Here is a 9,966-nt window from a genome sequence, read left to right as displayed (position 1 = left end):
TTTTGCCTTTAGTATTGTTTTAAAAATCCTTGTGCTTTTTACCCTCTGTCGACTATTCTGGTTACAAACTCTATTTCCTTCCTCTCACTCCAATCCATCCAATATGTCTGGCTGTAATAGTAGAATCACAACTCTGGTGACACCTTTGTTCCTGTGTTGATTCTGATACGCTGCCCATTCCTAATAGTAGCTGCTAACACCTTCAGAATATAATTCACTGGCTCATCCCGTCTGCGGTTTGAACTTTAAGCTTTGAAATACAGTCATAACGATGTGAATAATCCGCTAATTACAGTTCTAGCTTGAAACCTGCCAAAGCAATTTTGTGTCGAAATTTCTTTCCAAACTCACACCAATGTCACGTCCATCAGCCATTCTTGTTCGCATTGATCTATGCAGTTATTTAATTTGGCAAAGTCTTTATTTTAATATGTTAACATTCTGAACCACATCATCACATCAATCCATGAAACGCTTCTCGTTCTCTCTCTCTGTCGATTGCCCAAACCCTTGGCATTTATTTATATTTTAACTACTCTCATTCGTGTGAACACAGAACACAGAACATCACAGAACATTGATACTCATGTAAGGTAAACTAATGTGCGAAACCTCCAATTTCTGTGACCATATGCATGTCCAGCATTCTCAAATGTCCCCAATGACCTCGCTTCCACAACTGCTGCTGGCAATGCATTCCATGCTCTCACAACTCTCTGCGTAAGAAACCCGCCTTTGACATCCCCTCTACACTTTCCACCAAACAGCTTAAAACTATCGTGTTGACAATTTCTGCCCTGGGAAAACTTCTTTGGCTATCTATGCCTCAAATTATCTTGTACACCTCAATGAGGTGTCCTCTCTTCCTTTTTTTCCAATGAAAACGTCCGAGCTTCACTCTCTTTCAATGATTCAAGTTCTCACATTCTTTCACTTTATCAAACTTCATTCCTTGAAGTTTGAATCGATCTTCACTCATTCATTCAATCAATCGCACTGCACTAGTTCATTCAAGATATCAACCTTCATTTCGTCATTCATTGAATCCATTTTCATGTGTTCATTCATTGAAACAAACGTAATTCATTTCAAGACGCGAGCTTCAACTGTTCATTCAATGAATCAAACGTCATTCATTGATGGCATGAAAAGAACTTAACGCATTCATTCATCGAACTAAACTGCATTCATTCATTCATTGATTTAAACTTCACTCAGTCATTCATAGCATCAAGCTGCGTTCATTCATTCAATGTCTTGAGCTTAAATCATTCACTCAATGAGGTAACTGTGTTGATTGGCGTGAGCTTCACTCATTCAGGCAAGAATCTCTTGTGCTTTTTACCTTTTTAAAAACATCCTTGCGCTTTTATCCTCACTTTCTTTTAAATCCTTGTGCTTTTTACCCTCGCTTTTTTGAAATGTCCTTGTGCTTTTTACCCTCAGTTTTAAAAAAAATCCTTCTGCTTTTTACCCACGGTTTTTAAAAAATCCTTGTGCTTTTTACCCTCCCTGTTTTGTTAAAATCCTGCTGTTTTTTATCCTCACTGCTTTGTTTAAAATCCTTGTGCTTTTTCGTCTCTCTTTTTAAAAAATCCTTGTGCTTTTTGTCCTCAGTTTTTTAAGAAGGTCTTTGTGCTTTTTACCCTCACATTTTTAAAAATCGTTGTGTGATTTAACGCTTTTTGAAAAATCCTTATGCTTTTTACCCTCACTGTTGTTTTAAATCTTGTGATTTTTACCCTCACTTTTTTAAAGTCCTTGTGCTTTTAACCATCGGTTTTAAAAATATCCTTGTGCTTTTTACCCTCACTGTTTTGTCTAAAATCCTTGTGCCTTTTACGCTCACTGGTTTTTAAAATCCTTGTGCCTTTTACGCTCACTGGCTTTTAAAGTCGCTGTGCGTTTTACACATTTTTGGACAAATTCTTTTGCTATTTACCTTCTTTTTTAAAATTCCTTGTGCTTTTTGCCCTCTGCTCTTTTAAAATCCTAGTGCTTTTTACCCACACTGTTTAAATCCTTGTGCTTTTGGCAATCAATCTTTTTCGAATCCTTGTGCTTTTTACCCTTTTTGGAAACATCCTTGTGCTTTTCGCACACGGTTCTTTTTAAAATCCTTGTGCTGATTGCCCTTTTTTAAAATCCTTGTGCTTTTTGCTCTCACTGTTTTATTTAAAATCCTTCTGCTTTTTTACCCTTGTTTGAAAAACCATTGTGCTTTTCACTCTCACTGTTTTGTTTAAAATGCTTCTGTTTCTTGCCCTCACATTTTGAAATGCGTGTGCTTCTAACCCTCACTTTAAAAACCCTTGTGCTCTTTGCCCTCACTGTTTTTAAAAAAAATCCTTATGCTTTTTACCCTCACCGTTGTTTTAAATCTTGTGATCTTTACCCTCATTCGTTTTTAAAAATCCTTGTGCTTTTATCCCTCGGTTTTTGAAAATCCTGATGCTTTTTTCCTCACTGCTTTGTTGAAAATCCTTGTGCTTTTTACCCTCACTGGTTTTTAAAATCCTTGTGTGTTTTACCCTCACTTTTTAAAAAATGTTTGTGCTTTTTAACTTTTTTAAAAAAAATCCTTGGACATTTTACCCTCTGTTCTTTTAAAATCCTTGTGCTTTTTTGCCTTTAGTATTGTTTTATAAATCCTTGTGCTTTTTACCCTCTGTCGACTGTTCTGGTTACAAACTCCATTTCCTTCCTCTCACTCCAATCCATCCCTGGCCAATATCTCTGGCTGCAATAGAAGAATCACAACTCTGGTGACACCTTTGTTCCTGTGTTGATTCTGATACGCTGCCCATTCCTAATAGTAACTGCTAACACCTTCAGAATATAATTCACTGGCTCATCCCGTCTGCGGTTTGAACTTTAAGCTTTGAAATACAGTCATAACGATGTTAATAATCCGCTAATTACAGTTCTAGCTTGAAACCTGCCAAAGCAATTTTGTGTCGAAATTTCTTTCCAAACTCACACCAATGTCACGTCCATCAGCCATTCTTGTTCGCATTGATCTATGCAGTTATTTAATTTGGCAAAGTCTTTATTTTAATATGTTAACATTCTGAACCACATCATCACATCAATCCATGAAACGCTTCTCGTTCTCTCTCTCTGTCGATTGCCCAAACCCTTGGCATTTATTTATATTTTAACTACTCTCATTCGTGTGAACACAGAACACAGAACATCACAGAACATTGATACTCATGTAAGGTAAACTAATGTGCGAAACCTCCAATTTCTGTGACCATATGCATGTCCAGCATTCTCAAATGTCCCCAATGACCTCGCTTCCACAACTGCTGCTGGCAATGCATTCCATGCTCTCACAACTCTCTGCGTAAGAAACCCGCCTTTGACATCCCCTCTACACTTTCCACCAAACAGCTTAAAACTATCGTGTTGACAATTTCTGCCCTGGGAAAACTTCTTTGGCTATCTATGCCTCAAATTATCTTGTACACCTCAATGAGGTGTCCTCTCTTCCTTTTTTTCCAATGAAAACGTCCGAGCTTCACTCTCTTTCAATGATTCAAGTTCTCACATTCTTTCACTTTATCAAACTTCATTCCTTGAAGTTTGAATCGATCTTCACTCATTCATTCAATCAATCGCACTGCACTAGTTCATTCAAGATATCAACCTTCATTTCGTCATTCATTGAATCCATTTTCATGTGTTCATTCATTGAAACAAACGTAATTCATTTCAAGACGCGAGCTTCAACTGTTCATTCAATGAATCAAACGTCATTCATTGATGGCATGAAAAGAACTTAACGCATTCATTCATCGAACTAAACTGCATTCATTCATTCATTGATTTAAACTTCACTCAGTCATTCATAGCATCAAGCTGCATTCATTCATTCAATGTCTTGAGCTTAAATCATTCACTCAATGAGGTAACTGTGTTGATTGGCGTGAGCTTCACTCATTCAGGCAAGAATCTCTTGTGCTTTTTACCTTTTTAAAAACATCCTTGCGCTTTTATCCTCACTTTCTTTTAAATCCTTGTGCTTTTTACCCTCGCTTTTTTGAAATGTCCTTGTGCTTTTTACCCTCAGTTTTAAAAAAAATCCTTCTGCTTTTTACCCACGGTTTTTAAAAAATCCTTGTGCTTTTTACCCTCCCTGTTTTGTTAAAATCCTGCTGTTTTTTATCCTCACTGCTTTGTTTAAAATCCTTGTGCTTTTTCGTCTCTCTTTTTAAAAAATCCTTGTGCTTTTTGTCCTCAGTTTTTTAAGAAGGTCTTTGTGCTTTTTACCCTCACATTTTTAAAAATCGTTGTGTGATTTAACGCTTTTTGAAAAATCCTTATGCTTTTTACCCTCACTGTTGTTTTAAATCTTGTGATTTTTACCCTCACTTTTTTAAAGTCCTTGTGCTTTTAACCATCGGTTTTAAAAATATCCTTGTGCTTTTTACCCTCACTGTTTTGTCTAAAATCCTTGTGCCTTTTACGCTCACTGGTTTTTAAAATCCTTGTGCCTTTTACGCTCACTGGCTTTTAAAGTCGCTGTGCGTTTTACACATTTTTGGACAAATTCTTTTGCTATTTACCTTCTTTTTTAAAATTCCTTGTGCTTTTTGCCCTCTGCTCTTTTAAAATCCTAGTGCTTTTTACCCACACTGTTTAAATCCTTGTGCTTTTGGCAATCAATCTTTTTCGAATCCTTGTGCTTTTTACCCTTTTTGGAAACATCCTTGTGCTTTTCGCACACGGTTCTTTTTAAAATCCTTGTGCTGATTGCCCTTTTTTAAAATCCTTGTGCTTTTTGCTCTCACTGTTTTATTTAAAATCCTTCTGCTTTTTTACCCTTGTTTGAAAAACCATTGTGCTTTTCACTCTCACTGTTTTGTTTAAAATGCTTCTGTTTCTTGCCCTCACATTTTGAAATGCGTGTGCTTCTAACCCTCACTTTAAAAACCCTTGTGCTCTTTGCCCTCACTGTTTTTAAAAAAAATCCTTATGCTTTTTACCCTCACCGTTGTTTTAAATCTTGTGATCTTTACCCTCATTCTTTTTTAAAAATCCTTGTGCTTTTATCCCTCGGTTTTTGAAAATCCTGATGCTTTTTTCCTCACTGCTTTGTTGAAAATCCTTGTGCTTTTTACCCTCACTGGTTTTTAAAATCCTTGTGTGTTTTACCCTCACTTTTTAAAAAATGTTTGTGCTTTTTAACTTTTTTAAAAAAAATCCTTGGACATTTTACCCTCTGTTCTTTTAAAATCCTTGTGCTTTTTTGCCTTTAGTATTGTTTTATAAATCCTTGTGCTTTTTACCCTCTGTCGACTGTTCTGGTTACAAACTCCATTTCCTTCCTCTCACTCCAATCCATCCCTGGCCAATATCTCTGGCTGCAATAGAAGAATCACAACTCTGGTGACACCTTTGTTCCTGTGTTGATTCTGATACGCTGCCCATTCCTAATAGTAACTGCTAACACCTTCAGAATATAATTCACTGGCTCATCCCGTCTGCGGTTTGAACTTTAAGCTTTGAAATACAGTCATAACGATGTTAATAATCCGTTAATTACAGTTCTAGCTTGAAACCTGCCAAAGCAATTTTGTGTCGAAATTTCTTTCCAAACTCACACCAATGTCACGTCCATCAGCCATTCTTGTTCGCATTGATCTATGCAGTTATTTAATTTGGCAAAGTCTTTATTTTAATATGTTAACATTCTGAACCACATCATCACATCAATCCATGAAACGCTTCTCGTTCTCTCTCTCTGTCGATTGCCCAAACCCTTGGCATTTATTTATATTTTAACTACTCTCATTCGTGTGAACACAGAACACAGAACATCACAGAACATTGATACTCATGTAAGGTAAACTAATGTGCGAAACCTCCAATTTCTGTGACCATATGCATGTCCAGCATTCTCAAATGTCCCCAATGACCTCGCTTCCACAACTGCTGCTGGCAATGCATTCCATGCTCTCACAACTCTCTGCGTAAGAAACCCGCCTTTGACATCCCCTCTACACTTTCCACCAAACAGCTTAAAACTATCGTGTTGACAATTTCTGCCCTGGGAAAACTTCTTTGGCTATCTATGCCTCAAATTATCTTGTACACCTCAATGAGGTGTCCTCTCTTCCTTTTTTTCCAATGAAAACGTCCGAGCTTCACTCTCTTTCAATGATTCAAGTTCTCACATTCTTTCACTTTATCAAACTTCATTCCTTGAAGTTTGAATCGATCTTCACTCATTCATTCAATCAATCGCACTGCACTAGTTCATTCAAGATATCAACCTTCATTTCGTCATTCATTGAATCCATTTTCATGTGTTCATTCATTGAAACAAACGTAATTCATTTCAAGACGCGAGCTTCAACTGTTCATTCAATGAATCAAACGTCATTCATTGATGGCATGAAAAGAACTTAACGCATTCATTCATCGAACTAAACTGCATTCATTCATTCATTGATTTAAACTTCACTCAGTCATTCATAGCATCAAGCTGCATTCATTCATTCAATGTCTTGAGCTTAAATCATTCACTCAATGAGGTAACTGTGTTGATTGGCGTGAGCTTCACTCATTCAGGCAAGAATCTCTTGTGCTTTTTACCTTTTTAAAAACATCCTTGCGCTTTTATCCTCACTTTCTTTTAAATCCTTGTGCTTTTTACCCTCGCTTTTTTGAAATGTCCTTGTGCTTTTTACCCTCAGTTTTAAAAAAAATCCTTCTGCTTTTTACCCACGGTTTTTAAAAAATCCTTGTGCTTTTTACCCTCCCTGTTTTGTTAAAATCCTGCTGTTTTTTATCCTCACTGCTTTGTTTAAAATCCTTGTGCTTTTTCGTCTCTCTTTTTAAAAAATCCTTGTGCTTTTTGTCCTCAGTTTTTTAAGAAGGTCTTTGTGCTTTTTACCCTCACATTTTTAAAAATCGTTGTGTGATTTAACGCTTTTTGAAAAATCCTTATGCTTTTTACCCTCACTGTTGTTTTAAATCTTGTGATTTTTACCCTCACTTTTTTAAAGTCCTTGTGCTTTTAACCATCGGTTTTAAAAATATCCTTGTGCTTTTTACCCTCACTGTTTTGTCTAAAATCCTTGTGCCTTTTACGCTCACTGGTTTTTAAAATCCTTGTGCCTTTTACGCTCACTGGCTTTTAAAGTCGCTGTGCGTTTTACACATTTTTGGACAAATTCTTTTGCTATTTACCTTCTTTTTTAAAATTCCTTGTGCTTTTTGCCCTCTGCTCTTTTAAAATCCTAGTGATTTTTACCCACACTGTTTAAATCCTTGTGCTTTTGGCAATCAATCTTTTTCGAATCCTTGTGCTTTTTACCCTTTTTGGAAACATCCTTGTGCTTTTCGCACACGGTTCTTTTTAAAATCCTTGTGCTGATTGCCCTTTTTTAAAATCCTTGTGCTTTTTGCTCTCACTGTTTTATTTAAAATCCTTCTGCTTTTTTACCCTTGTTTGAAAAACCATTGTGCTTTTCACTCTCACTGTTTTGTTTAAAATGCTTCTGTTTCTTGCCCTCACATTTTGAAATGCGTGTGCTTCTAACCCTCACTTTAAAAACCCTTGTGCTCTTTGCCCTCACTGTTTTTAAAAAAAATCCTTATGCTTTTTACCCTCACCGTTGTTTTAAATCTTGTGATCTTTACCCTCATTCTTTTTTAAAAATCCTTGTGCTTTTATCCCTCGGTTTTTGAAAATCCTGATGCTTTTTTCCTCACTGCTTTGTTGAAAATCCTTGTGCTTTTTACCCTCACTGGTTTTTAAAATCCTTGTGTGTTTTACCCTCACTTTTTAAAAAATGTTTGTGCTTTTTAACTTTTTTAAAAAAAATCCTTGGACATTTTACCCTCTGTTCTTTTAAAATCCTTGTGCTTTTTTGCCTTTAGTATTGTTTTATAAATCCTTGTGCTTTTTACCCTCTGTCGACTGTTCTGGTTACAAACTCCATTTCCTTCCTCTCACTCCAATCCATCCCTGGCCAATATCTCTGGCTGCAATAGAAGAATCACAACTCTGGTGACACCTTTGTTCCTGTGTTGATTCTGATACGCTGCCCATTCCTAATAGTAACTGCTAACACCTTCAGAATATAATTCACTGGCTCATCCCGTCTGCGGTTTGAACTTTAAGCTTTGAAATACAGTCATAACGATGTTAATAATCCGCTAATTACAGTTCTAGCTTGAAACCTACCAAAGCAATTTTGTGTCGAAATTTCTTTCCAAACTCACACCAATGTCACGTCCATCAGCCATTCTTGTTCGCATTGATCTATGCAGTTATTTAGTTTGGCAAAGTCTTTATTTTAATATGTTAACATTCTGAAGCACATCATCAAATCAAGCCATGAAACGTTTCTCGTTCTCTCTCTCTGTCGATTGCCCAAACCCTTGGCATTTATTTATATTTTAACTGCTCTCATTCGCGTGAACACAGAACACAGAACATCACAGAACGTTGATCCTCATGTAAGGTAAACTAATGTACGAAACTTCCAATTTCTGTGACCATATGCATGTCCAGCAGTCTCAAATATCCCCAATGACCTCGCTTCCACAACTACTGCTGGCAATGCATTCCATGTTCTCACAACTCTCTGCGTAAGAAATCCGCCTTTGACTTCCCCTCTACACTTTACACCAAACAGCTTAAAACTATCGTGTTGACAATGTCTGCCCTGGGAAAACGTCTCTGGCTATCTATGCCTCAAATTATCTTGTACACCTCAATGAGGTCCCCTCTCTTCCTTTTTTTCCAATGAAAACGTCCGAGCTTCACTCTCTTTCAATGATTCAAGTTCTCACATTCATTCACTTTATCAAACTTCATTCCTTGAAGTTTGAATCGATCTTCACTCATTCATTCAATCAATAACACTGCACTAGTTCATTCAAGATATCAACCTTCATTTCGTCATTCATTGAATCAATTTTCATGTGTTCATTCATTGAAACAAACATAATTCATTTCAAGACGCGAGCTTCAACTGTTCATTCAATGAATCAAACGTCATTCATTGATGGCATGAAAAGAACTTAACGCATTCATTCATCGAACTAAACTGCATTCATTCATTCATTGATTTAAACTTCACTCAGTCATTCAGAGAATCAAGCTGCATTCATTCATTCAATGTCTTGAGCTTAAATCATTCACTCAATGAGGCAACTGTGTTGATTGGCTTGAGCTTCACTCATTCAGGCAAGAATCTCTTGTGCTTTTTACCTTTTTAAAAACATCCTTGCGCTTTTATCCTCACTTTCTTTTAAATCCTTGTGCTTTTTACCCTCGCTTTTTTGAAATGTCCTTGTGCTTTTTACCCTCAGTTTTAAAACAAATCCTTCTGCTTTATACCCACGGTTTTTAAAAACTCCTTGTGCTTATTACCCTCCCTGTTTTGTTAAAATCCTGCTTTTTTTTTTATCCTCACTGCTTTGTTTATAATCCTTGTGCTTTTTAGTCTCTCTTTTTTTTAATCCTTGTGCTTTTTGTCCTCAGTTTTTTGAAAAAGTCCTTGTGCTTTTTACCCTCACATTTTTAAAAATCGTTGTGTGATTTAACGCTTTTTGAAAAATCCTTATGCTTTTTACCCTCACTGTTGTTTTAAATCTTGTGATTTTTACCCTCACTTTATTAAAGTCCTTGTGCTTTTAACCCTCGGTTTTAAAAATATCCTTGTGCTTTTTGCCCTCACTGTTTTGATTAAAATCCTTGTGCCTTTTACGCTCACTGGTTTTTAAAATCTTTGTGCCTTTTACGCTCACTGGCTTTTAAAGTCCCTGTGCGATTTACTCATTTTTGGACAAATTCTTTTGCTATTTACCTTCTTTTTTAAAACTCCTTGTGCTTTTTACCCTCTGCTCTTTGAAAATCCTAGTGCTTTTATCCCTCGGTTTTTGAAAATCCTGATGCTTTTTTCCTCACTGCTTTGTTGAAAATCCTTGTGCTTTTTACCCTCA

Source organism: Chiloscyllium punctatum, chromosome X, assembly GCF_047496795.1.
Source record: "Chiloscyllium punctatum isolate Juve2018m chromosome X, sChiPun1.3, whole genome shotgun sequence".
Classification (NCBI taxonomy): domain Eukaryota; kingdom Metazoa; phylum Chordata; class Chondrichthyes; order Orectolobiformes; family Hemiscylliidae; genus Chiloscyllium; species Chiloscyllium punctatum.
This window is presented reverse-complemented; position numbering follows the sequence as displayed.